This window comes from Struthio camelus, chromosome 2 (genome assembly GCF_040807025.1).
Source record: "Struthio camelus isolate bStrCam1 chromosome 2, bStrCam1.hap1, whole genome shotgun sequence".
Lineage (NCBI taxonomy): Eukaryota > Metazoa > Chordata > Aves > Struthioniformes > Struthionidae > Struthio > Struthio camelus.
Genome location: NC_090943.1, coordinates 170,115,590 through 170,142,514, shown reverse-complemented (window position 1 = coordinate 170,142,514; position 26,925 = coordinate 170,115,590). Strand labels below are relative to the sequence as shown.

Below are 26,925 nucleotides of genomic sequence, written 5' to 3'. Positions count from 1 at the left end.
AATAGCTTGAGATGTGCTTTATCGTTCCCGAGCGTTTTGGTGTCTTCTACCGTATGCCTGGTATCCCCTAGCAGATCTTTCACTTGTGACTGTCGCTGCTTGTAAGACCCTGCTGTCCATCCCGTCAGATGTTCCTCCTCGGGCAGATGCTCAGTCAAACAGTCTGCACAATGAGGTTTTTTTTTTTTTTTTTTATAGTGCCTGATTTTTGCTTGTTTGCTTTTCAGCTGCTGAGGTCGGTTACTTACAAATAAATAAATGAGTTGGATGTTTTCACGGCTTCGCCTGCTGAAGGTACCGCGGAAAGAGTTGTGGCCTCAGAGCGCAGCGGTTGCCCTTTGGGATCCCGTGCCGCATCAGTGCCGGCTTGGTCAGGCCAGCGGTGAATGAGCGTAGCTGTGATTAGGGAAGGCTGCCCAGGGTGCTCATGCTCACTGTCTTTTTATTTACAGCATCGTGCGGGTTGTGAAACGAGTCAGACTCCTGGTGAGGGTGAAAAATCACGTCATTTTACTAGGAGCGTTTTTGCTAGTGAGAAATAAGGCAAAAAATTGAAAACGGTGGTGTTTTAAGTTCTGTTTTGGCCACTGCATGTTAGTGACTTGACTTTTTTTTTCAAAGAGCCCTGTGGTGGCCATGCACCACAGTAACATCCCCCCTCATCTTCCCCCCCCCCCCCCCCCCTTTTCTTTTTAAAATATAACAGCTTGCTATCCTGGCAGAACGTCAGAACTGGTCCCCACTGAAATGCATCTTAGTGAGTGGTATAAACATTACTGCAATATTGCAATACGACAGGATGCTCTGACTGACTCAGCTTGGAATTTGAAAAACCAGAGTGGATGGACAGTCTCACTTTAGATGTTGCGGTGTCTTCTAGGTTATCGTCTCCAGAGCTTCAGGCAAATGGATTTCTTCCCCCTTACTCCAAATGTGGCACAATGGAAAAGATTCCAACTTCTTCTGATTTCCTCTCATGCCTGCAGTTTGGTTATAAAGACGCTTTTTCTTCACACATAGATACTCGTTCTTTTTTGTCTCAATTGTTCTGACTTTTATTTATTGTCTTTTCTGCACAGAGTTTGTTTTCTCTGGTATATAGAGACGTTTGCTGGGCTTGCAGGTCTAAAAGCCTGCTGCTCTATCTTGGTCGGGTTCCCTTCCTGAGGCATCATGTTAGTCATCCTCTTTTAATTAATTACATTTAGTATAATTCCTTACGCAGAAAATGGAGTTGTGGGTCTAGATCCTGTTTTGTGGTAAGTTAAAAGAAAAAAAAAAAGTTTCTGCCCCATGGTGGTTTTATAACCTAATAGCTTGTTTTGGGGGTGCAAATCACAGGAAAATTATTGAGGAATTGCTGGGACACAAGCGGGGAGCATAATAACCGCTTTGTGTGAAAAGCGTGGTTTAGATTAATCCACTTTGGAAATCCTTTCAAAGTGGATTAAACTAAGCTGCACATAGGTCCTTTTAATGCAAAGTAAACGTCAACATAGGAAGCCAATGTGGAAGAGTCATTCAGCTGTAGCAAGTCCTTACTAGTTACTACGGGCTTCTTTCCCCTGGCTGTACAAACCCTAAATAACTTGTGTCTGTTGAAGCTCTCGTGGTGGAGGCCAGCGTGCAGAGAGCAGCCTGAGGGTCCTCTTCTTCCTGGGGCACTTGCCTCTTTACTCCTCATATCTCTTCTAACATCCCCTTTCCTTTGGCCTGTGGTAAGACCCCAGATGGAGCTTTTTCTTTCTCAAGGCGGCTGAGAATTGAGTAATTGTCTAGCTCCTTGGAAGTGGGCAGTGGCCATCAGGATCAGGTGATGAATGGTTTTCATCCTGGTTTTGCGTGCAGCTCCTTGACCACCCCTGCCTGCACCAGCTTGCACAGAGGAGGACTTGCAGACCTGATGTCCTTCCTGGGCTGCTCTGCTACCGCCTCAAGGAGCTAAAACCATATGCTGGATTTTTTCCTGTTGCTTTCGGCTCCATCTTTTCCAAGGTCTGCTTCCCTGCTTCTCTTTTGCGGCTCTTGAGACCCTGTGCTCGTGGTCCCCGAGGGAACGGGCGATTGTCGTCTTAGAGCCTGCTAGCCCCACGGGAAAGGACTCGCTGTGCAACGAGGAGATGTTTTCTGGTGGCTCGTTGCGCTGCGTTTCCCTCCCTTGCCTTCCTGGGCAGCCCGAGGCTAGTTGTTTTGCCTGGTTGTCTGCTCGCTACTTTGCAAGTTTGCTCTCCTACGTAGATGAGGGTGACCTTGTACTTGCTGATTTGGTAGCTGGGCTTGGATGCTGGCTCCCTGCATTGTGACTCATAAATAACTGTGTTTTTGGGTTTCATTTCCTGGGCCTGTTTATGTCTTGCCAAAAATAATTACTACCTCCGAGACCGGGGTTTACTGGGCGAGCAGTAGGAGGGCACAGAATAAACCTGCTGTTGGGAGCTTTCGTACGCTTTCATCAGAGCAATGCAGCCAAAGGGGACCGGGAGCTCCCTTCTAGGGTATTAATCAGGCTGTGTTCACTTTTTCCCTGGATCTCGCTTATTCTACCCGTAACGTTTCTTTCCTCCTTCTTTCAGAGTTATCTTAAATTCATATCCCTGGCAATGCTTGCCTGCTCTCCTCTATTACCTCTTAATGCGGTTTCCCAAGTATGTGTCTCGTGCTCAGATAAACCTCTTCTGCTTTTGCGATTGCAAAATGGGCTCTTTCTGTGGCCTTCCTTGTCCGGCTACCTTGTGCTTGCTTGCTCCGTCTGTGCACAAGTCCTTTCTGGTGGTGAGCACTGCTCACCTCTCAAGCATTTTGGAGCCTGTGCGGCTTCCTTGAGAGGTAGACGGATGCCATCATTCCCGGTTTACATCGGAGCTGGCTTTAGCTGTGGTCATGTGAGGAGCCGGCGAAGAAGGCGGGTATTTTTAGTGTGTACTTCTGTGCACTGATCAGGGAGCCGCCCACAGTTGAGTATTAAAATAATAGCAGGGACATTGGGTAATCTCTGCAGCAAAATGTTGATATGCAAATTGCCATCTTAAGAACAAACCTCAAGGCAGTTTTGGCAATGCACTCAAGGCTTTGGAGCACTGTGTTTTGAATAAAGATTACAGCAAGGGATTTCACCCAGAGGGCACACTCATCTTATTTGTTCTGAATTTAGCAGAGCCAGTAATTCAGTGCTGGAAGCCAACAGTGAAACGTGTGCACCTTTAAAAAAGTATTAGATTAGCATTGGCAAAACAAAATGTAACATCATCTCCACAACTTGAGTTTCCAGAGTTGCAGAAGCAATAAATCTAGTTGCATTTCATTTGCAAGTGATTCCTGGGTGCTGCCCAGGCAAGAGTTTCTGATGGCTGCAGAGGTTTGGAGACATTATCAGATAATAGATGAGCTTCTGCCATTTGATTCAGTGCTGCTTTGACTTTTGTCTTCAAGTTGCTGATAGGCAGCTTAGTTGTCTGAAGTAGTTTGAAACCTTGCAATAAGAAATACTGGATAAAATACAAATCAGTTTTTTTCTTCTTTGTTTTTATTTTCCTGATTCCTGAATTCATGGCAGTACTACAGGGACGGAAGCAGAAACGTCTGCAAATCTGGTAGGTGAATTAAAGCAATGCCTTCGCGGTTTTCAATCCACAGCTATTAAAGCTGGGCCTATGTGCCTGGGTGATTTATCAGAGGCACCATCTCTCCTTTCCTCCCGAGCCCAGTTGTACTCCACAAGCTGCAGCCAGTGACCTGTGTGGTGGTGGTTTTTTTTTTTTTTTTAGGTAAGTCAGTCAAATACTGTGTTTCAATGTGGGCAGGAAGCACTGAGGGAGGTGAAGTAAAGCTATTGCAAGGCATCAGACAGGTTGGCCAAAAGTTGTCCGCAGTATTTGCGCGCTGCCTTCCGTTGCTGAAAACGGAGGACAGCGTTAACCTCTTTGCAGTATCTTCTGCACCGATGTGTCTGCTTTCCCACTCTGGCCTAGTCTTCATGTTTTATCCTTGATCCTACCTTTGAAGGCTGGCTTGCTCCTTGTGGTGTCTCTTTGTCTCATTATTAAATGATGAGTTTAAAGATTTACCTAGTGACTTGGGACTGATGACCTGAACGCTAGCAGGAACCTAGGTCCTTTCCATCCCCACAGAAATGCATGAGTTTCTCTGCTTATTTGTCTGTGTAAACTGAATGAATGAGCTTCATACAGCTTTAGTTTATTCGCTTGCAAATTGAAAGCTTTTAAGACACAGAGCTTGGTGGACTTGCCCCAGTCAGGTGACTAGTTAGAAACAGGATACGAGTCCTGAACCTTATTTCATTTATTCCAACTCTTGAGGAGCAAGTACGGTGATTCTCAAAGATATACTAATTTTTAGGTGTTTACATCATTCCTATATTGTAATGACTATGCATTTTTTGGAGAAAAAAAAAAATTGATGTGTGTCAGAATAATTTCTCTAGGATTGGAAACCAGCAATGAACTAAGCAACTTCTTTCTTGTCAGTTTTGATTTTTTTTAGCTCTGAGGGTTAGTATAAATCTGTTCTTTTTAAACACTGGAGAAGGATTATCTTGAATGGAAATGAGAGTAATTGGTGGCTAATTTTTCTTTCTTTTAATCTAGTGTGGAAGAACCAGGTGGCTGAGACTTTGTGGGAACATGTTCTCCTGACTTTGATACAAGTTTATGTTGATCAGCTCTTAATTCTGATCCTGCATTCACTTGTGTCCTTTTACTTTAATTATATGTTCCGACACCATAAGATTGTTAAATATCAAATTTTGAGGGTGTTCTCTGCCAAAACTGCATGGTTTAAATGCAGTTCCTGCTGGCAGACATTTTCAGTAGCTGATGACTTCCCTCCTTTGTAACCCTGTCCTCTCTGCCTTGTTCTTCCCTCTTTAAAAGTCAAACAGCATTTGATAAAATAGCAGAGTGCTCTGAAACATTAAGAGAAAGTACATGAGAAACTCAAAAAGTGTTAGTCTAGAAAGTGCTCCCGTAAGTGTATAGCCCTGCAAAGATCGCTGTGTCCTGCTTGCATCTAGGCAGTCCTAGCGAGTGAAACCAAAACCATTTTCCCAACTTGTTTCAGGCTGCATGTCCTGCATCCTCCTTGTGTCTGTCCTTTGCTGCATCGTGCATCTTCGTTGCATTAAACATAAGCTGCGTGTCGCTTCTTCCAGAGCCCTCGCTGGGCTGCCTTACACCTCGCGCTATCTCCACTGCGATGTTGACTCTTCCTTCTCAAGGTCGTGATTCCTATCTCTGCTGCTGACTTTTAAGTGCTCTAAGTGGTTTTGTCACCCCTTCGCTGTTCCTCCCTCTTGACAAGGTGGCCCGTGAGGGTTTTGCAGTGCCAGATCTCTTATTTTCTCCAGACGTTGCGTTTTGCTGGGATGCCTGAGGGAACGGCACTGCTTACTGTTGGGCTGGCGTTGCTGCCAACCTTGCCAACCGAGATGGTTTCTGCGTTTCCCAATACTCCCCGTCCAATGTACGTTCAACTACTTCTGTGCTCGGTCTCCTATGTTAAGGTCTGTAAGGTGGGAGTCATTTCCTTTACCCTGTGCTTGTACAGCATTTAATGCGATTCCAAATGGATGCAGTTGAATAATATATTTCAAAATGTTGTGGTAGTTAACAGTCTTTGGCACGCTGTTCTTTTTTTATATATTTTGGCCAGGAACAGAAGTTAAGATCCTGTTATCCTGGTAGCATGTGAACATGTCACGAATAATGAAAAACATTTTCCACCCCCCGCCATCCTGTCTCCTTTAGTAGCTGTGATATCAGCTGCTTTCTGTGGGGAAACTGTGAAATCTTGAACTCTGATCTTGTTGGATAAGAAGCATTTCGGTAAAGCTGTGCATTGAGACTAATTCTGTCGGCAATACAATGTGCTGAGGATTTGTGATCTTAGGCAGGCATTTGACAGATCTTAACTAGTTATGCTCTCTCTTGTCAATCAAAATTAAACGCCTACCTCCCTCCTTCCTACTTTCTCTCTCAGCCAGCTTTTATTTAGGTTGGTCATTAAAATCGCTTATAACCATAGAAACAAGGAAAACCCGCCCCTTGCGTTCCGAATCTTTAGCGTGATATTCTTGTCCTGACATCATGCGAGTTATGTGCAAGATGGCTTAAAACAAAAAAAGAAAACAAAAAACAGGTGGGCAGAGTTATCATTAAGTTCTCCCTACAGTAAAGTTGTTTGCACTAATGCCAGCCAAAGATCATTGCAGTCCCTGTTGCGTTCCCGTATGGTGCCTAGCGTAAAGAGAGACCCGGCTGTGAGAAATCATCTGATGAGATGTAGCTGGAGAAGAAAACAGATAGTTACGTGGGATGAGAAGGGTGGGAGGACGAGATAAGGAGAAGATGGATCGGAGTTCAGCAAAGAAGTCACAAGAGCAGCCTAGTGTGTATGGATAATTTCGGTATTGTTTTTCATCCCAACAGGGCTGTGCATCCCAGGCAACGTGCGATTACTGAGTGCTCCGAGAGATGGGCCTGATATTGATGCTGCGGTAAAACTGGGGCACCACCAATAACCTGTAGGTTTCTGCGTTTAGGGATTTTTGAATCCTCGTTTGGCAGGATGGGATGCGTCTTGATTTTAGCTTGTTTTGAACAATTAAAGTGCTTATTGTTTTTTAGTTTGGTTTTGTTTGCTCTCACTTGGAGAGGCAGGGACTGGTGGTTCTGAATCGAAACGGTTCAGGCACATAAATCTAGGGAATTGTAAGGAATTCATTTTTTAAAAAGCTCAACCTGAGGCCACAAGCTCTTACGTTAGGAGCTTTGGACATCCTGAAGCTTCAGTGCTGGACTTGTGTGCGGGACAAGTAGCGTTTCCATCTGGAGGAGGATTCCTCCGTATGAGATTTCTGTAGACAAGATTTCTGCCTTTTTTCCCCTGTTAAGTTGCAATAAATGGTGAGAATGCTAACGGTTCTTATAAATAGCACGAGTAATTGATCAGATCAAGATAAATAACCGTAGTTGTCAAGATTGCTCTCTGTAACTCACTCAATTTTGCTCCTTTTGTGAATTATGGGAGCTCTGTGCTTTTGAAACAGTAGCATATGGGAAGTGATACAGGTAGTCGAAGACCGACTTTCCTGGAGATGTGGTGGCAAAGCTTGAGGGGTTTCCTGTGTCTGTGACTTGCTGGGAGCTCTGAACGCACGGAGATATGGTGTGCATCGGAGAAGGAGATGAAAGCTCCTGAAGACCTGGCATTACAGCAGGTTGGTGTATATTTTAGCTGTAAACCATCAAGCCCCAAGTAGTTACTTCTTTGTACGCCACACAGCAGTGAGATTCGAGCTGGATGCTGTTTTCCAAAGACCGTTTTACCCCTTCTGCTATGTGCCTTTAAAGCCATTTCAGTTCCTTGACTGTTTTGTGGTCTGTCAGACTGGATGGATTTTGGTGTTATGCTGTCATTCATTACTAAATTTTTCTAATAGATTTTACTTTCAAAAAAGCAACAACAACAACAAAAATCTCAAACCACAAGGCTATTTAATGTTGATGTATAGACTTTCTATTTAGTTGCTTAGCATATGTGTAGATGTGAAAAGGTATGCAGTGGCACTTCATATCAATGCTTCTTAGATGTGTGTTGCAGGAAAGATAGGTTTTATGCAAGGAATCCTAAATCTCTGTGATTGTATGCGTATGCTTGATGTGTCACTGTGCAGTAATTACCAAGATTGAAGACTATCTCCTTGGGAATTCACAATAAGTGTTGATGTTTGGAAGGTTTCCAGGATGGAGACGTGGATTTTCCTGACACAGCTAGATGTGGGAGTTTCATCACCTTTTGTATTGGAAGGGTTATCTCTTGGAAAGATGAATTTTGACCTTTGGCCAGGGAAATAACAAGGAAGAAGTGTTGTGTGATATAGCATGGCAAGATGTTGCTGAGCAACCATCTTAGATTTAAAAGGTCTTAGTTATTTACCCTCTCTTCAGAAGTCAACTTCAGATACTGTACTTTAACTTCAAGGCTCTTAATGATTTTTTTTTCTATGTATCAGAGCTTCTTCTGTTGGCTTTTGAGGGTCTTGAAATACTTTGTGTCAAAGAGAAGGCAGCAAGTGTGTAATTCTTCTTAAGAGTTTGAAATTGCAGAGCAGGGAGTGCTTTCAGCATCCTTTGCTGTCCTCTCTGACCCCACTATCATCCCATGTGATTTGACTTTCTCATCTCTCCTTGTGACAGGATGGCTGAGAAGGTTTTGGTAGGTCTGAAAGGCAAGAGTCCTGAGTGGTGACGCTCCACCTGCTTTTAGAAATTATCTAAATTTTCAGCAATTCACTTAAAACACTTTTTTTGAGAAATAATTAATGTATAAAGGGAATGCTTCCGTGTCCTTAATTTTGCACAGCCTAAAAATACTTGTATCTGAGTTACCTAAACCTATTTCTTCTGCAATAGTTCTTAAAGAATGTTATTACAATTCATCCTTTTGAAAGTTTCCTTCGTCTCCTTCTTCCACTGTCCTCATATTTTACTTGCGTTTCTCCAGCTAACCTGTAAAGATTGCACATATTCCACAACACACCCAGCCATTCCTTTTTTAATTTTTTTTTATTTTTTTCTCAAAATGAATTATGAAGATACCATAAAGATTTTTTCAGTCATCCGCTAACTCTACTTTATGAACTGGTTACCTTGAGTTCATCTTTTTTCTGAGACACAGATGTGCGCCTTCTCTCTCATACCTATTTTCCTGTTTTCTAGTGACTTTTTATTCCCTGGTTGACAAACGCTGGTCCTGGTCTGCTGTTTTCAGTCAGTTATGTAGCTCAGAGCATCACAGGCAGAACGAGAACAAGCAAAACATCTTTCTAGCTTGCATTTGGAGATTTCCAAGCCTGGATCAGCTCCTGAGCATGAGTCCTCTGCATAGCTTCTTATTACACCTATCTAGTATAGGTTTTGCTTTGACCTGTTCCAGTCCTGGGGCCGCTTGGTTGTCCCGACTGTGTGCGTCTGGCTGGGATGGCAGCTCCGCAAAACTTATTAGCTGGATGGGCTTTCTTTTCATAGGGGAAGATGAGGAGAAAATTACATCAGATGCTATTTGACTGGCTAGGATTGAATGTGAATTATGGGACCGCTAATTGGAGAATATGACAGAGGTATGTGAAGCCACAAATGGTACTGAGAAAATGAAAATTATTTGCTATACCTCACTGAGCTTCCTGTAATATTTGCGCTCTGCAACTAAAGGGGAGCAGCTCTCTTGTTTTTAATACAGTCGTGCTACATTGGTGTCAGAGATACTGTGGACGCCAAAAGTAAAGCTTGCCTTTTTCCCCGCTGCCATCTCCTTTCAACTCCTTGAAGGAGACTCTGCGTTTTGTAGGGGAGCGGTGTGTGAGGAAAAGCCGCAGGTTGAACGCTTCCAGATGTTCTCCTCTGGATGGCATCTTCTGCTCCTGCAGTTATTTCCATGTTTTGACTGGTTGATGTTGGAGGGGGGAAGTTTCCATCCAGTGTCCTCCCCTGACAGCTGATCTCGTCTGCCTTGACTAGTTCCTTACGTTCTGGGGTGGCCTGTGCTCTCACTGTGTTGGCATTGAGTTAGGTTTTTTGGGCAAAACAAGTGTTGACGGATGCTCTGTGCTCGGAACAGATGGTCAGTGAATGTCTCAAAAAAAAAAAAAAAAGGAAAAAAAAGAGAATTTTTAGAGTTTTTAGCTGCAGAAGTAGTTTTCTTAAACTACACCTGTTTTCCCCACCTGGAATACTGTTAACGCTAATTCATAACGTGACCGGAATAATTGTTTCATCTACTCCAACCTGCAAATAATTCTTTTTATGTGGATTTTTGGTTTGTGTGTCTGCTCTTCTTCCTTCACAGAATACCGTAGAAATCAAAGGGGAAAAAAAGGGATCGTGTAGATGTTCTGAATCACTTGGCTAACTTGCCCTTAGTTCTTATTAAAGAAATCATGATTGCAGCATCTTTGAAATAATCCCGTGTAAAAGGATTTTCTCTCTCTTCCTCTGTTTTCCATGGCAGGGGGAGAATTGGCATGTTCCAGCCCCATTTCATATACAGAACTCAATGGAGTTGTAACGTTCAGTAAATAGTATGCAGAAAGTACGCCTATTAACGTTCTGAGTAATCACCAACAACAGAGTAAATACAAGGTTAATGAGATTAAAAGAAAAGAAGAACGTAACTGTTGCAGTGCTCCTCCCCATGGCCCCATAGGCAGTAACAAGCTGATTTCTGTTTACGAGCCCAGCGTGGGTATAGATGCGGTAGTGATTTTGCTGCTGTTCCCCATACAAATCTTAATGAGTTCCTACTGCTGACATTTTTCTTCAGATACTGTATAATATCATTAAATCCCGTTCCCTGCAAAAGGTTTTGAGTATTGCTTCCCTCCCTGCCCCCTGTTTTTTCCTAGTGCTGTGGTTCCGTAGTAAGTAATCTGATTAGTCCTTGTTTGTCCTCTGAAGTCTTCTCCCAGGCATCTTGTACCCTACTAGATGTCTACTCAAGGCTACCAGAGTAATTGGCCCAAGTCCTTTCTGGGAAATGTACTACTGTCAGAATGTCAGCCTCAGAAGCAGGTTGAGATGACTCTCTTGTTTTCTCATCACAAGTTCCATCTTGATTGGATTTCATTTTTTAACTTTGCCTTTCTCCTTCCGAGCAGCTTGTTCTCCACTAAGTGATGCAGGGAGAGTGGCCTTTTTCCAGGCAAAAACAAGTCTTTTTCTGCTGTAGTTCTCTCTCAATTCCTCTGCCTTTTGCAGTATTTTGGCATAGCAGGTTTTCTGGACGGGGAGCTCTCTGTCCATCCTCCTTTAGCATCTTCTGGCAGCAGCCAAAATTTTCTGAATGGTAGTACCTCAGAGTCAGTCATTTGCGTTTTCTCCACCCAAAACTGCATATGCGTGGTTGACTTGAAGCTCTAGGCACCAACTCCCCTTACTGGTCAGTTGACATACTGCAACGTATTTTTTTCTCTTTCAAATGAAAGTCCTTTACTGAGAAACCTATTTCATTGGCTCTTCAAGATAAATCTTGTACTTGTGACCCTATCTTTTCTTTTTCAGTCGTTCTGATTAAACCATGACCCTTCAATTTAAGCAGTTTGTGTAGGGTACGGGCACTGCATGTTCTCCAAATGATTCATTTACCTCATAAATCCTTTTTTTGTGTGTGTGTGTGTGTTTTTTTGTTGTTTATTGAAAATCTTATATTCTCCTCCCTTTTCAGTTGAGTAGGCCAGTGGTTTCTCTGTCTTATTAGCTCTTTGGCATTTGAATGTGATGATGAGCATTATTGCCTAGCACAGCTTAGCTTGGAGATCAGATTTATTTTCCAGATTGCGTTGCTAGAAGCCTGCCCAGCTTCTTGGCATTGCCTGGATAAAGTGGAAGAGCGCTCTCCTGGTGCAAGAGAAGCAAGAAGATCTAATTCCACTATGTCACGCATAATCGACACAGCCTTGGAAAGGCCCTCTGGGTTCTTCTTGACATGATGGTGCAATGCTTAGCTGCTATCTCGGGAGCTAAGAAGTAGTATTTTTGATAGCAGTGGTTCCTCTCTTGCTTTGCAAAGACTCGATGTGGGCGCTGTCTGAGGGAGAAGAAAGCATGCTGAGGATGGCAATGCTGGTTCTCATCTGGCTGAAAAATTATCTACTGAGAGGAGAGAAGGTCTCCTTGTAGAGAGCTGGGTTTTCTATGCTGTGTTTCATTTAGACATGGCAAAAGGTAGCTCTTGGATGTGTCCGGAAGGATACGTTGGAGTCTCTCTCCCCTTCTCCCCAGTTGGTAGCTGGGAGTCCAGTTGAGCTACATGATGTCCTTGCCCTGTTGAGGCCCTTACCTTTGTCATGGTGTTGGCGAGTGAGCCAGAAGCTCTCACTGACACTTCCAGAAGCTGCTATGTTCTTAGGTGGGGAGACTGCTGATACTCAGTTTAGCAAGCATTTCATGAGTGGAGGAATGCGTTAAATCAGCGGAAGGATTGCTTGTGATATCATTTTGATGTCTTTGCAAATAGAAAAGTGGTGGAAGCAGCGAGAGCGTGTGTGCAAGGGAGGGACCTGCACTTGCTCTTGAGTGATGGCAGGGGAAACTATTCAGCTTGCTGCAGCACGTTACTAACATTTTGTGTGAGGGGTTAAAACTTCTCAAGAGATGTAAGGCTTCAGAAATCTGTTTTGTTACTCCTTAAATGGATGATTGAACTTCAAGCATGTGTTTTTTTTTTTTTTTTTTTTTTTCTCTCCCTTCCACTGTGGGAATCTTAAACCATTATGCTTGTTTTCTTTAGAGATCATATTAAAAGCAAGAGCTGCTTCATATTTTTTTTGGAAAGTGCTTGTCTTTGCTTGCTTTATGCAAAAACACTTTAATTGATCTTTCAGATGGTCTAGAAGAGAAGAGGACAGAGAAGAGAATGTTTAATGTAACAAATAATTCTCTGTTTTTGCCTCAAAATATGAAGCCACTCTGTTAAAGATTTATGTATCTAAATGCATAGTTTATGCACGCAGTGCAGCTATATTTTATCTGCCTACTGCAGCAGGCGGATATAAAGAAAAGCCTTGATCAATGGTATAAACTGGTTCAGGGTAACACCCAAACTGTTCTTGTGATAAACACTGTGCTAATTTATTGCAACCTTGATTATAATTGCTGTTGTATCTCTTTAGGTTTGTGATTCTTTTTTTTTTTTTTTTAAATTTAATTTACTTGAAGCTTAAAAATTAAAATGGCATAACTCTATTTCTTGCTTTTGCTGAATAGCACCCCATTAAACCAATATTCTTTCTTATTCATTTCCCAGCACTAGGATGCTTCAGGGGAAGGTGCAAACGTCTGTGCCTTGTCTCTAGTTTTCCCAGATACATGATACTACATTACAAAGTTTATGCAAGCCTGGCAACTGAACACAGATTGCCTGAATTGCAAAGCGTTGCTTCAGTGTCAACACCTCCATCCTGTCTATTTAAGGTTAAGCAACTGGAGTGATTCGATGCGGTTGTATGCTTGCCTTGAAGGTTTGAGGACTGAGCTTCTTTAGTTTGCCTGTGCTGGGGAACACAGGAATACTTATGGGGTAGAATCACCTTTCTTCGGCTGCATCATAGTCAAAGGTCAAATAAAATAGTGTATACGAGGCCTTATTCAGTGATCCGTTTTAGCCAAGAGATGCCCCACGTCATGGTCCAGGTGTGTTAATGCATAGCCCCATGGTTTGCTTTTTTAATACTAAAGATTTCTGGGGATCTTCGGACAAAGCGTGTCGTGGGTCAGCTGAGAGGCTGTGCCCTGAAGACTCCTCCTAACACAATGTGCCATACCCCATCGTGGTGGGCTGAAGTAGGAGCTCGATGGACACGTGAGGATGGGTACCTTGTGCAGACAAGGAGAGATGGCACAATGCCGTGGGAGCGATAAAGAAGGGACTAAGCACTCATATCCCGTCAAAAAGCTATTCTGTGCACATAGGCAGAGCTGAGGAGTCATTTGGACAAAGAGACCTCCATGACTTGGAGGTTTTTAGTTGGATTGTTTGAAACATGCTGTATGCCATGCCTTTGGAGTATGCTTTTGGTGTATATGTATGTATATATTTGGGATCCCTCTTTTTCATGTTGAGTTTGAGTTGAATTTGGGAAGTCTATGGCTCCCTTTTCCATTCTGAGAGTTAATGAAGGAATAAAAGCTGGGAGACTGATCATGCTGATCATCATGCAAAGCCAGTCCAGATGGGGGTTGCATCCCGTTCTTGCCTCCCTCCCATCTGTGTTGTCATGCCTTTGGGCTGGAGGCCGTATTTTCACTTGCAAACTGGTTCAGTAAACTTGTGGTCGATGAAGTCTGAGTAGGTGAATGTTAGTTTCTTGCCATAACTGTTAAAGGAAAAAGAACACCTCACCCTCCCGCACTGTCCCCCCTCTGCCCTTCTCCGCACCCCCCCCCCCCAAAAAAAAAAAAAAAAAAAAAAAAAAGAAGCATGAGAGAAAGCCAGAAGTAAGCAGAAGAACTTGACAGGGAAACTAAATCCACTTAGAAAATCTACTTAGAAATATCTAATTTTGAAAAGCATGTTTAAGAGCTCACTCTGTACTCTTTTATTGCAGGAGTGGAGCATGCAACTGTATAGCAGCAGAGGACTATGTAATAGAAACTCCTTTGTCCTGCACGATTGTCGTACTATATGTGTTTTTGTGTTTACCTCACAAAATATTTTTCCTTGGTTTCCCCAGAGATGAAATGAAAGTGTAGCTGCTTTGGGCGATTAGTACAGGGTGGATGAGAGGTATATAAAAGGCATTAAATACTGAAATGGTTATAACAGAATTGCCTCCCAGGACTGGAAGCTGCTGTTAGATATGGAGAGGAAAGCACTCGAAGTGTTGCAGTGCTCTTGTTGTAGGTAGGCACAATCACACATACTTCCCATGAGCCTGAAGCCGCGGTGCGGTGAACTTGGAGCCAGCCGGAGATGATGTTGCAGATTCTTCTGCTGATGCACCAGTCTGCTGTGGGTAATGCTGTGGGACTTTACTTGTGTGCTTTCTCTCACGTAAGCATCATAGTCTGCAAGCCCTAGAGGAAGAAAACACTGAGCTGGTGCAGGTACAAGTATAGCTGCCCAAAATGGCAGGCTGAAGACCACCAGTTGCTACTTAACCTGTTTTTAGAGCTACTCAGAGCAGATAAAAAGAAAAAAAAAAAACCACTCATAGTTCCAAGCATAAAAATGGTTGGGAAAAAGCTCAGGAATATCTCTCTTCTTTCCTCTCGCAGTTTTAGTAAGCCCTGCAGGCCAAATACTTGTGCTCGTCGCAAAGATGCATAGAGTAGTCCACGAGCTACGTCCCACCACCTCCGTCTGACTCCCTGCCACAAGTACTGCAGCCTGTTGGGGAAGGAGATGGCCAAGGACTGGATCACAAGTGGAGCATGATGCTGTCTCCTCAGGACATCTCCAGGCAGGGCCAGGATGGGCACCAGGTGGTGTCCTCTCTGATCCAGGGATGCTGAGTCACTAGCTGTGGGTACTGAAACTCATTTTCCTGCTACCAGGATTGCTCTGGTCACCCTGTAGCCCTTGGAGCAGCCCAGTCCTTAGGGCTGTGGCATGGCCTACGTCCACGCTAGACTTGAACTGATGTTGAGGAATTTGTGTGGGACCCTGTCGTTAACGTATTAATCGTATCTGGTGATTAGTCATGGTTCTGCTGGGAAGCTGTAAGGGTGGGTTAGTGGTGTGTGTGTGTTTCTGGGACATATTGCTGAGCAGCTGGGTAGAAGAGGTTAGGATAGATCTATTTATCCCTGTGAGAGGACGTGTGTGGCCAGTGCAAGAGGATGGATTTTAGTTTTATTCCCTTCTGTCTATCCCTTATTCTACTGGCTGAGATTTGTGCTGTTCTTGCCACCTTCTCTTCAGAAATCGCTCTCATCTTAGCTTGCTTTTTTTAGAAACGTGCTTTCATCATTTATAATACTAAAGGCTCTCCTGCAATGGAGGAGTTTTTGGCTGTTATTTTTAACTGAATGTTTCATTGATCTGATTTACAGCATGAGCTGCGGGATGCTGTATTCACAAGAGAGCAGAGAGCCAACTGTGGTGTGGGGCAGGGAAATAGTTGGGGACGGAGCAATGTGGGGAGCTCTTAAGTTATCTCCCTTTCCAAGGCTAATGCATCATATACCTGTAGCCTAAAGACACAGCTTCACATGATTTTAAGCCAGTATAAGACAGGGCTTCTCTCTCTCTCTCTTAAGGGGATCCATGGGCTTCTGCTCTGTCCCCTCTTTTGGCATTGATGTCCAGGTGTCTGTGTAGTGAGCTCGTTCCAGAAACTGATTCATTCAAAACTATACCCTACCAAAAATAAAAGTGACTTAGATTTTGGCTAGATGAGATGTAGTTTTAGCTGTCTGCGCCAGCTTGCTGCGTGAATGCCTGGGAGCTCTCGCTTGGGTGGGATGCACACCCCCAACTGAAGAGGCTGCGTGCCAGCGCTTGATGCATGATGGTGGGATCTAGGAGGTGTAGTGGGAGGGTAGGTAGGTTCTCCTGGGCAATGATGTTGTCTGTGATGGTGAGTGCAAAGCGTCCATCTGTGATGCTTCACGATGCACTTAGTCAACGGAAACCAGAAGCTGGGAGTACCTGAAACCTTCAGTGACAGATCTGAGTGTTCAGCTCGGGTCTAACCAAGTCCGGGAATAAAACTAGAAGCCTGAGGAATGGATTATTTTTCTACTTGGTGAACTAGAAAATTAAATACAAATACAGGGTTTGGGACATGGGTATAAAAGCGAGAACAGACCAGTGCTATTAAGTTGTTTTCAGGAGTGGATTTTTTTTTTTTTTTTTTTTGGATATTCTGAAGTCTCAGAAAGCCTCTCCCCACTTCCACTCTGGTGAATTAATCACATGAGAGAGAAGAGTACAGATTTGGGCTTTTGTCCTCCACACAGCCATCACGTACATGTTCATGATGCACGTAAGGACTTAGAATCTCAGCGTCCTAAAGGGAAACACAGGAGAATTCAACAATTATTTATTTGGTGGGTGATCATTCGATCAACCAGTTAGTCAATGTACAGGTTTAGGTGACCCATGAATACTGCCTTCTGCCTTACTGGTACACGGAGATGATGCTTTGGAGAGGGATTTGAGACACGGATGGGAGCTTGAGACTGTGCAGGGAAAGTGTCTGTTACGAGGAGGATGCAGAGATATTGTGACAGAAGTTTCACAGGGGATGTGGAGTAGGGAGTGGGTTATAGTGACAGGGAACGTTTTTAGGGGTTGTAAGATGGGGATGCATAGCTCCACTGTAGACTTTATAAACATGTTGGGAGCACTCAGGGCTACGCAGGGTGGAAACGTGTGGCTTTATGGCTGATAAGGCATGTGGTGAGCAACAAAACAGGCTGGCAGACCCTTTAGTTAAAGGAGAATATGGCTTCTTTCAAGACGCTGTTCTGGAAAGGCAGAAGTTTAGGCCTTGCACCTAGTCATCTGGATCCAAAATAAGCAAACTGCCTGACGTTCAAGATGCACAGTGTATCCTCTTTCCTTTTGTGGAAGTTGAGCCAAAGAACGCAATACTAGAACTTCCAGCCTGTAGGAGATAAAAACTTTTCATTCATTGGCAAGTTTGAGGAATCCAGATGTGCAGAGTACCACCTTTGTTTTAGAGGTCCTGAGGTGTTGTTTTGTGGGACAGTGTGTGCCTATTTGTGTCCAACTTGATTGGTCCAAAGTTAGAAAGACAAATAGGGGTGAGATTCAGCCGGCCTGTTAGACCGAGCTTCTTCATTATTTCCTGTTCTCTCCTTTGGCCTCAGGTGGAACTCCTAATTGGAGTTTGGATCATAAAGGACCTCATTTAAGTCAGTGATACAGTGCTGCGTGCCAGTTGTCAGCTGCTGACATGCAAATGCAATTCTTTGTTATATTCTTCCAATGAGAACTCATCATGAGTTTCTCCTTTTGCTTGAAAAGTTGCATATCTGGACATTTCCCGGTGCTAGATTCCTCGAGTCTGTGTGATTTCATTAAATGTGTTCAGAAGGGAAGGACTGAACTCTTTGCATTGCTTATCTCCCGTAGGGTCTGCAAAAAGGCTGAGACCTTGTGAAGTCGGGCCAGCTCAGAGCAGCAATTATTTACACTTTGCTGGAGAGAGGCCCTTGCAACTGAGACTTCTGCGGTCTTGGTGCTGAACTGAGAGGAATGAGACAATTTGGAGACATTGGATAGCTCCATAACTCTTTGTTTGCACTGGTACGCGTGGCTTTGGCAGAGCGGCGGTCCCTGCCACAGCATGTGCTACTGCTGATAACACCAATGTGAATCTTGTACGCTTTGTAGGATCTCCTGGGCCCACAAACGATCACATATGTCTAGGTAAGGAGGCCCTTTCTCTCTTGCATGCTCAAACTTGCTTGCTGGCTGTTCCTTTTCCTGAGTGCACAAATTAGCACTTTTTTTTTCTTTTGAGAAGTTATTTGTAAACTTTAGCTTCTGCTGACTTCAATTTACCAGCAACCTTTTTTGCAGCCTGAATGCAGTGCTGTTGGTACTGTGAGCGATATAACCCGCCTTAAATTATAGCTCTCTGCTTCCATCCATCTCAGTTAAGTTTTGCAGAAGGATCATGCATTATCACTGTGAGTTTGCTTTCAGAATTAAGGCTGATCATAAATAAATGCAATGGGTGGTAGAAACCAGAGAATGCCGCTCTGGCGAGCTCGATAGGTGGCACAGGAAAAAGAAATTAATTTCCTCTCCATCCTCCTCACCCATTGCTTGCATAGCCCTGCTCTCCAGTCAGCCTTTTCTGGGATTGTAGGCAAAGATGCTCAAGTTAGCAGCTGTTTTTTTTTTTGTTGTTGTTTTTTTTTTCCCCCCAATCTGACAACTGGAAATGCCAGTTAGGGTGATTGCAATAATGGCAGCTGTGACTTAGCTAGAAGCTGGACTGATGCTAACTTTACAGTGTATGCATGCTTTTGCACGTTTGTCTCTGCCCCTGGAATTGTTTTCATCCCCATGAGATGACTTTTTATTGGAAACCTACAGGTGCCTTGCTCTATTTTTTCAGCAGTCTCTGGATCTCGCTTAATTTTTTGCTGCAGTTTAGTGGAAAGGCTGTTGAGATCCAGCTGTGTTGTATTTATCAATTTTGGTCTGACTCGACTGCAAACGAGGCTGTGTTAGATGACAGAAGTCTTTAAAAGAGGGAGGAAAAAAAGGGAGAATGTGCAATGGATCATGTAGATCTGATTTTGAAGTAAAGTGCCCAAAATCAGGTAATTGGTTTGACTGAAGTACCCCTTTTGGCTACTTCCCTGCTGCAGTTAGTTGGGCTTCAATGTCTTGATAAAACAGGAGTGTAATTGGGAGTGGGTGCATTTGTCAGAGCAGGACAGGTTAATGTCAAAATACACTGAAATTTGCTGATCGAGCACTGCATACTTGGGGACCAAGAGCATAATTTTTGGGCCTCTGGCTGCTGGACAGCTGTTCCTCCCAGATGGCTTTTGGCCAGCAATATGCTACTACTCTGGTACTTGTCAGACTATCTGAACGCAAGGAAACCCAAGGGGCGAACTTGACTTTAGGGCCGGAACCGTAGTACCTGGCTGCACTGTAGTACTCTGTCAATGTTGACCTTGTAGTTGGTGGAGACACCAGCAAGGATACAACAAAAGAAATGTCTAGGACGTGAGGCTCTAAAGGATTTACTCCATCAGCTAAAGAAGCAGAAGAGGCCTATTTTCCTTAGGATGTGCTTTTATGCTATGTTTAGAATGTCCTAACGTGTCTTTTACCACTTGCTACCCTTGTGGTTACCTCCACTGTGAGAGAAATCATAGCTTGGCTGGTTGCCCATTGGTCTACCACTAGGTAATCCATGTGTTGACCAGTTGGGTGGCTGCTGAGTATTGTGTTGTATTCAACTTTCAGCAGAGGTTCTCATTTACGTCTTTCCTTGACTCACCCCTTGTTTTTTTTTGTTTTTTTTTGTTTGTTTTTTCCTCACCCAACTTCCAGGATGGTAGTTATGTTTTAGGTTTCTCCCTTTTCTTTTTCTTTTCTCTTCTCTTCCCTTCAGTCATTGATCTAATTCTTTGTGATGAGCTTCACCACATTGCTCAGAAAGGCTGAGAAAACGGCGTCTGTCACTCCATGACTGAGGAAGGCTGGTCATTTTGTTTGCAAATGGGGAGAAACTGCAGGATGAGTGACTGGAGCCAGTGGCACGTTTACAAGCAGCAGAGACTTCTCTGTCTCTTCTAGAAAATCTCTTGGTGAGGAATGTCAAGAAAGGCATCTCCTGTGACTTCTACATCTCTTGTGATACAATCTCTCTTCTTGACTTTTGGTCCCCTATTTGTGCACGTATTCAGACAACACACTCTTACATGCTCTCCCCTCTGTCTTTTTCCCAAATTCACTGGCCGTAGCGTTTGCTTAAGAATAGACTTGATTTCTTTGTTAGGATGGGAATTTATTTTCTGACCTTACATGATAATATTTTCAGGCTCTTGTATGATAGCTGTTTCTGAGTTATTTGTAGCATAGGGTTTTTTCCCTAAATGCTGAAGGGAAAATCTGATCAGCGTCTCCATCTGAGAGGTAGTTTAGGTGTTCTCTTACCCAGACTGGGTTGTGCGAGAGCCCTTTGCGCAGCATTTGATTAATTGCCCTTTTAGATTGTTTATGGAGGAATGTTTCAAGAATGGATGAGCTGTGCTTGTGACATTTAGCAAGCCACAAGAATTTGCAGTCGCTTAGCTGTACGGACCCTTAGAAGATAAGCAAGCAAAGAGGAAGCTCAAAATATCCTCCCCCCTTCCCCCCCCCCCCCAAAAAAAAAAAAATCGTGAAGTACAGAGGAAGAGAATGATTTTTTTTTTTCCCTTGATGTAAACGAGATTGTATTTATTTATTTATTTATTTTTAGTTGGCTTTCCTGGTGGTTAGATAAGTTTTTTTCTTTGATTGACCACTGATTCCATCTTTCTTAAGGTTGCTGGCAGGTGACTTTTAAACAGTCTTTTTAAACAATATTGAGAGGATAATGCAAAGAGCATGTCAAATGATCGTGAGGTTGTAGGATATGGAGAAAGCTTTCTATAAAATTATATTCATTTGTGATGGGGTATATCTTTTGCATGCAATGTAATTGGAGCAAAATCCAGTTGTGTAACTTTGACATGGTTTGGCATCTGGTTGTCTGAAGGCTTAATGGTGCCTTTAATTACAAGTAGTCTAGGAATTGTCTAGTGAGATCCAAGGTTCATTTAGCTCAAGAATCTCTCTTTTGGATGGTGACCAGTAGTAGTGTGCTCAAAAGGAGAGAAAGTAACGCCAAGGTATGCAAATGTTTTGATAATTGCTCCCTGGGTTTCTTATGATGTTTAATCATTTAGGCTGGCTTAAGAATTTATTTTACAATTTGTTTTTAAAAACTTTGGATGTTCTTGTTACCTACTTTGCTGTACTTTTGGAGGCTCACTTTTTTGGCCTCTGCATCCTGTGCTACAGTTTAATAACTCATCGAGTCTAAAATATTTTCACTTACCTCTTGAGAATTTCCTAACTTTTCATTTTTTCTATGGAATATTTTCTGATTTTTTCAGTGTGTGGTAGGAATTACAGAAATTCCAAATCCATCTTCCCTAAACCATTCTTTATCGAAGAATGTTTGTTGTATTTGTTTCATTGTCTCTGTTATAATCAAACTCATTCTTTTCGTGTGTCTTTGTCTTTCTCCCTCCATCGCTACAGACCTCGTAGCATTCTTCCTGCTCCTTTCTCCTCTCTGTTCTTGTAATTTCTTCCTCTGGTGTGATGAGCAAGATCCCAGTGCGTTATAATAATCTCTCTATTGTTCTCTCTTATTTCCTTTACATCCTATTAATTCCTGAAAGTGGTAGGCTTGCGTAAAGTTCCTCTCTGAGCTGCAGGGGTGACATCCAGTTCCTTTTGTGAGCTTCAGTTCTTGTAAGGAGTATGAATAGCGTAATACTTCCCCTTCACTGTGCATTGCATTGCGTGTATTGAGCCTGAACTTTGTGTATCAAGACAGCTTTATCGCCTGCAGACTTTGCTTTCTCATTTCTTACCTTATTTTCCAGATCATTAATGAATATATTGAACAGTGTGATGCCTAATTCAGTTGTCAGGTATGTGTTAAACTTTGACCATATCAAAGACAGTTTGTTTAAGCAGATATATATGTGTGTGTGTGTGTGTTTTAATTTACCTTGTTATTGGACTTTCTAATCCATTGTTTTATTATATGTCTTGCTTGGGTCTTACCAACTTTTTTTAATGATCACTTGATAATGTTAAAAGTTTTCTGAAAGAGTAAATAGGTTATGAACTGGCTCTTCTGTATTTAGAGAGTCTGAGAGAGCTGGAACAGTTCAGCCTGGAGAAGAGAAGGCCTGGGGGAGATATAATCAGTGTGCATAAATATCTGAAGGGAGGTTATAAAGAAGACAGTGCCAGACACTTTTCAGTGGTGCCAGTGACAGGAACAAGAAGCAACAGGCACAAACGGAAACGCAGGAAATTTCACTTGAAGGTAAGAAAACACTTCAGTGTGAGCATGGCTGAGCACTACGACAAGTTTCCCAGAGAGGTGGTGGCGTCTCCATCTTCGGAGATATTGAAAACGTGACTGGATGTGGTCCTCGGTGACCTGCTGTGGCTGACCCTACTTGAGGTTCAACCTGCCGGGAGGTTGAACTAGATGACCTCCAGAGGTCCCTTCCAGCCTCGACCATTCTGTGATTCTGTGATTGGTCCGCAGCAGAGAAATTCAATGACAAGTTTTCTACTGTTGATAGCTCTAAAATAGATTCAACAGTATTAACTGTGTTGGAGTTGTAATCTGGGACAGGCTGCCATCATTTTAAACACTATGTCTTATATGTTCCTTTGCAGAGAACATCTCCTTGGAACAATAGTTTCTGAGACTGGAGTGGCTTGTTTGTAGGTGGTGACCATCCTAGTAGTCTTGTTGGGCTGAACCGCCAACAAGAGTGGGATAGTCTTCCTGTGCTCAGATAAAAGGCAGTGAGAGTGACTGAATGGCCAGATCCCAGCTGGAATTTGTACCACTAGCAGTTAAGATAATCTTATCCCTTTAAAACAAACATGGTAATGTGAAGAATCCTCCATGTTTCTTTAGTGCCTTTCATCTTTTGATAGCACTTTATTTATTCAGCTGCCTGTCATCTTTGTGAGGAAGGGAGGTATTGAGAGAGAATAATTTATAGAACCTCATGGCACGATGTCGTTTTGTTATAGTGTAATCGCGCTTGAAATATTCAATACATCATAGTTCTTGAGTTAATGGAAAAGACTGTTGTTGGATTATGTTCCTTGTGATTTTTTTGTGACGTTTTCTTGCTGTAGGTGAGATAAATTATTTTAGCTGTGTTCGTAATAGCTGGTATCAGCAGTGGAGAGCTTCAATTAAAATACTATTTTTTTTTCTTTTTTTCCTAAATAAGACTGTTTTATTAGTTTATATCCTTACTTTTTTTTTTTTTTTTTAATTCTCTTTAAATAATCCTAAGATCTCGATACAAATTGTTTCCCTATGCCCACACTCTGGAGAGAAGTTCTGTTTCCAAAAATAACAGAATTACGTTACGTCCTATATGTTGTAGGAAGAAAAATAGCTAGTTGGATGTGAATGTGAGCAGCAGAGTGAAAGTTCTTTGAGACAGGAATTACTTTTTCTGTCTTTGATGTATTAATTTCTTTATTTATTTTTTCCCTTGGTCAGATGTTTACCAGATGTGATTGTGACATGGAGGTGGTCCATAGGTGCTGCAGATATCGCTGGGCTGGTGGTGAGAACACAAGGAAGGACCATAAGAACACGATCAGAATATTTTTGTATTTCAATAGGCTATATAGTTTATTTCCCCATCAAAGCAAGGCTGAGAGAAGTGAATGCTGTTCAGAGAACCATTTTTAATTTTAAAAATCAATGTGGAAGAATCGGAATGCCCTTCATCCACAGAAATAAAGCTGAGGTAAAATAAAGGTGATCGTGCATAAAACCTTGAGTATCTTTTTTCTCCTAGATTTTCAGTAGATGTGATATTCCATTTGAAAAATGATGAACTTTGTGTTTAGTTGAGGACATATGTACTGTGCCTACAGCCCTGTTACTGAATGGAGGAGCTCAGCAGTACTTTGGGCAGCACTTTCTGGTTCAGCACCGTGTTTTATGTGCTAATTTCCAGGGAAGAAAGTACTGTCCATAATCAAACAGAGATGTGAGGGTAGACAGAGTGTTCCCATATGGTAATCCTTGCACACCAAAGTTACTAGGAACCTTTGATCGGTCCGATGCGTGATTATCTTCATATCTCAAAGGCTGATAACGTAAATGGAGATTTCAAGCTTGACCTGATTCATAAAGAGGATAAGTTAAAATGCTGAATGTGATTGAGTTACTAATTGCAGCTGATTCCAGGGGCTGATTGATCTGAATTTCAGCTGACAAGGCATTGAGACTGATGAGAAGGACGTCACTAAGCTTAATAATGGGGTGCCAGGGAAGGATGAGTGTCAGAACTAGGGTGCAAAGTGTAGGTAGACGGTGGTGGGCTGGCTGGACTCTTTAAAACCTTGATCTTCTGCTATAATTTAGTCTGCTTGTAGCAAAATAATTCACATAATAGAGTAGTTTATTGTGGATGATTTGTTCTTGGTAGCTGCAGCTGTGATTGATGCCTCTCAATGTTTTCTATTTACATAATACTACGGGATTTAGAATTATGGCTAGGAGGAATTTTGTAGGAAAAAATGGGGGTGTGGATGCCTATACAAATGCTAATTTGCTGACCAAGATTTTTATTTGTTGTTTTTGTTGCGTGAAAGCATATTCTGGCAGAATTTCTATTGGCTAAGGATTTTTCAGGCCATAATAGAATTTTGGCTCAAATCTAGACAAAATCATCTGTGATTTGCAAGACCTGAGCTGAATCCATGCTTTGCAAGTCTTCCTTCTCAGTTATCCCAGTTGTATCTCCAAACACTTGACTCATGAGTTTTCCTTCTCCTTCCCTTTCTAGGCTTGATGTTTGTGTAGCTAATTACACACAGGTTTAGTAAAATGTCATTGGGAAGAACTGAGTCATTCACTTGAGTTCAAAGGATAAATGTAGTTGTAGTTGACTCCAGATTATCGTATGCTTCATCCTTGGAAAATCTGACTCTGGATGTTTTTAATTAATTATCCTTAAGTTGAGGAAGAAAGCACCTATGAAAAGCTTAGATTAGTGCAATTCTGGACCAATCTCAGGAAGAGGCAGAGAGAGAAAGGCTCAAGTTAGCTTTCAGGAAAGAGAATCTGCTTCTGGTTAAAAGTGTGGTTGGAGTCCTACTGGCTGGTTGCTGCATGGCTCTGGTCAATGAGTGAATATAAGCCACCTTATGTATTGAGTCGGGAAGGCCATGCGAACTAAATAATAATGGTCAAGTAATTGTGTTTGTGTTAGAAACACAACTTCCATCATAATTTTAATGAGGTCCAAAAGCTTTGACATCAGAGAAGTTGATGGTTGTGAACCTGCCTGGAAGAGATCTTGCCTTCTGGCTGCTAGTATAGCTAGAGAAAGGGCATCCCACCGGGGCAGATATGCAGAATAGGATAGAAGGTGCTGACTAATACACATGCAGGTATACATCCCCTTTGGTATGGTTGTACACTCCACCATTTCGTTTGTCTCTCAGATGCGGGCCCAGTTCTGTTTCCAGCCTGTCTTGTTTGCCGATTCCGGTTACCTTATTTTCCATGTAAGGCAAATGCTCTACTGATCCACTTAACTGAAGACTCCTGCGTCATCAGCCACATAGATCAGTGTACATATATATATGTATGTATATATATGGCTGCTGTGTATCTGTGTATGGATACGCACACATGCACTTATATATTACACATATACTTCACACACACATATATGCATGTGTATTTTTTTTTGCCTAAAATAGAACTGCACTCAAGAGAATTGATTTTTGTCGTTCCCTTGCTGTTATAAACATAATTTAACCCCCTTGTTTCCAGCTGTTGCTCTGAACCGATTGACTGAGCGCTGGACCCTCGTGAGAAAGTTCTGCGCAAGAGTTAATTTTTGAGATTCACTTATGCAGAGCTGTAAAAGATTGTGGTGCTTTGGAAACAAAGAGGGAAGCGTAGCCTGAAAACCTTGCAAACAGAAAGCCCCCAGTGGATTTGGCTTTCTCGTTTATTGGTTCTGTTGCTTTTTATTTTTTATTTTTATTCCTATTTTTTTTTTTTAATAGGATCTCTTGTTGTCAATTTGGAATAGAAAAAGACTGTCCCATTCTGGAGCAGAGCTAGCAGGTCATCTTGTGCGTGAGACATCTGCCATAATTAAACAGGGGATATGTAGAAAAGGAACAAACCAGGAAGAAGACTGTTGTTTACAATGGTTTTCCCTAAAAAAAAAAAAAATAGCCTGATATCACTAAGTTTTATAATAGTACATATCTGTAATCACTTTGTACTGATTAAAAGCAGAGAGGTTCACCCTGATGGGATCAGGGCTTATTCCTCATCTCGGAGATGTCATGTTTCATGAGACAGTTGGAAGTGGGGATTTGGAGCGCAGAAGTGCTAACTGGAGGATTGCAGCTTGAGGTTGCCTGCTTAGAGCTGGAGAGTGGCTCGAAACATATCATTTGATGCTCTTCACTCGCATTTTTGCCACTGTTAATGCATTATGTTCCCAGCTTGTCTTTTAAATAACGCATTTTTTCTTTCTTGACATTAACCTAGTACAGCCACGTGTCCAAAGAAAAACAGTACACTTTCTCTTGAAGTATGCATCCCTTTGCATATATCTCATCTACTCAATCTGCATTATTTAACCTGCAAAGAATTAAAATGCTAAATGGCTGGAAACTTTGGCAACGTGTATTAAGCCTTTTCTAAATCAGCATTCAGTAGTCTTAAGTGCACTATCTAAATGTAAATAGCTACTCGGTCTTCCCCTCGTGCTGCCTCGTGCTGCTTCGTGTCTATGTCCTTGTCTTCTCTGAACTTCGCTCTTGCTGTGTTTCGTCTGTAAATCCTGTAAGTTGTAACTGGCCCCTAAATCTCTCCATCTGGTACAGAAGATTATCTTCTGTGTTTGCGTATTATTTTTAAGGGAGTCGTTTGTATTTGACCAGCGTTGCACAACTCCCTGTATATATAGCTATATCTTATTTATCCTAAAAAGGTGGTCCTGTGCTAGGTAATCTCCCTCAACCTGTTGTGAAGCGATGCCTCATTTTTATTGGAGAGTCAGGATTTAGATGCACAGTCAAAGCATCCTGCAGTTTAATGCGCTGCTGCAGAGCCACTGCAATAACTAT

At 42.4% G+C, this 26,925-nt stretch overlaps 1 protein-coding gene across 41 annotated transcripts in view; it reads left to right on the top strand.

Moving 5' to 3' along the window:
• Nucleotides 1-26,925, top strand: part of TSNARE1 (t-SNARE domain containing 1) — a 482,568-nt gene that overhangs the window by 10,008 nt on the left and 445,635 nt on the right. For 3 of the 41 annotated variants that reach the window (XM_068933475.1, XM_068933457.1, XM_068933482.1), the window contains exon 2: nucleotides 21,651-21,698. The exons of 26 other annotated variants lie outside the window; for them this stretch is intronic. The gene's annotated coding sequence lies outside the window, so the exon portion shown is untranslated. Of the gene's footprint in view, nucleotides 1-3,553; nucleotides 3,591-17,613; nucleotides 17,911-21,650; nucleotides 21,699-21,917; nucleotides 22,103-26,925 lie in introns of those variants that run through there. 12 more of the 41 variants (XM_068933459.1, XM_068933490.1, XM_068933483.1 and 9 more) reach the window with 9 other exon arrangements.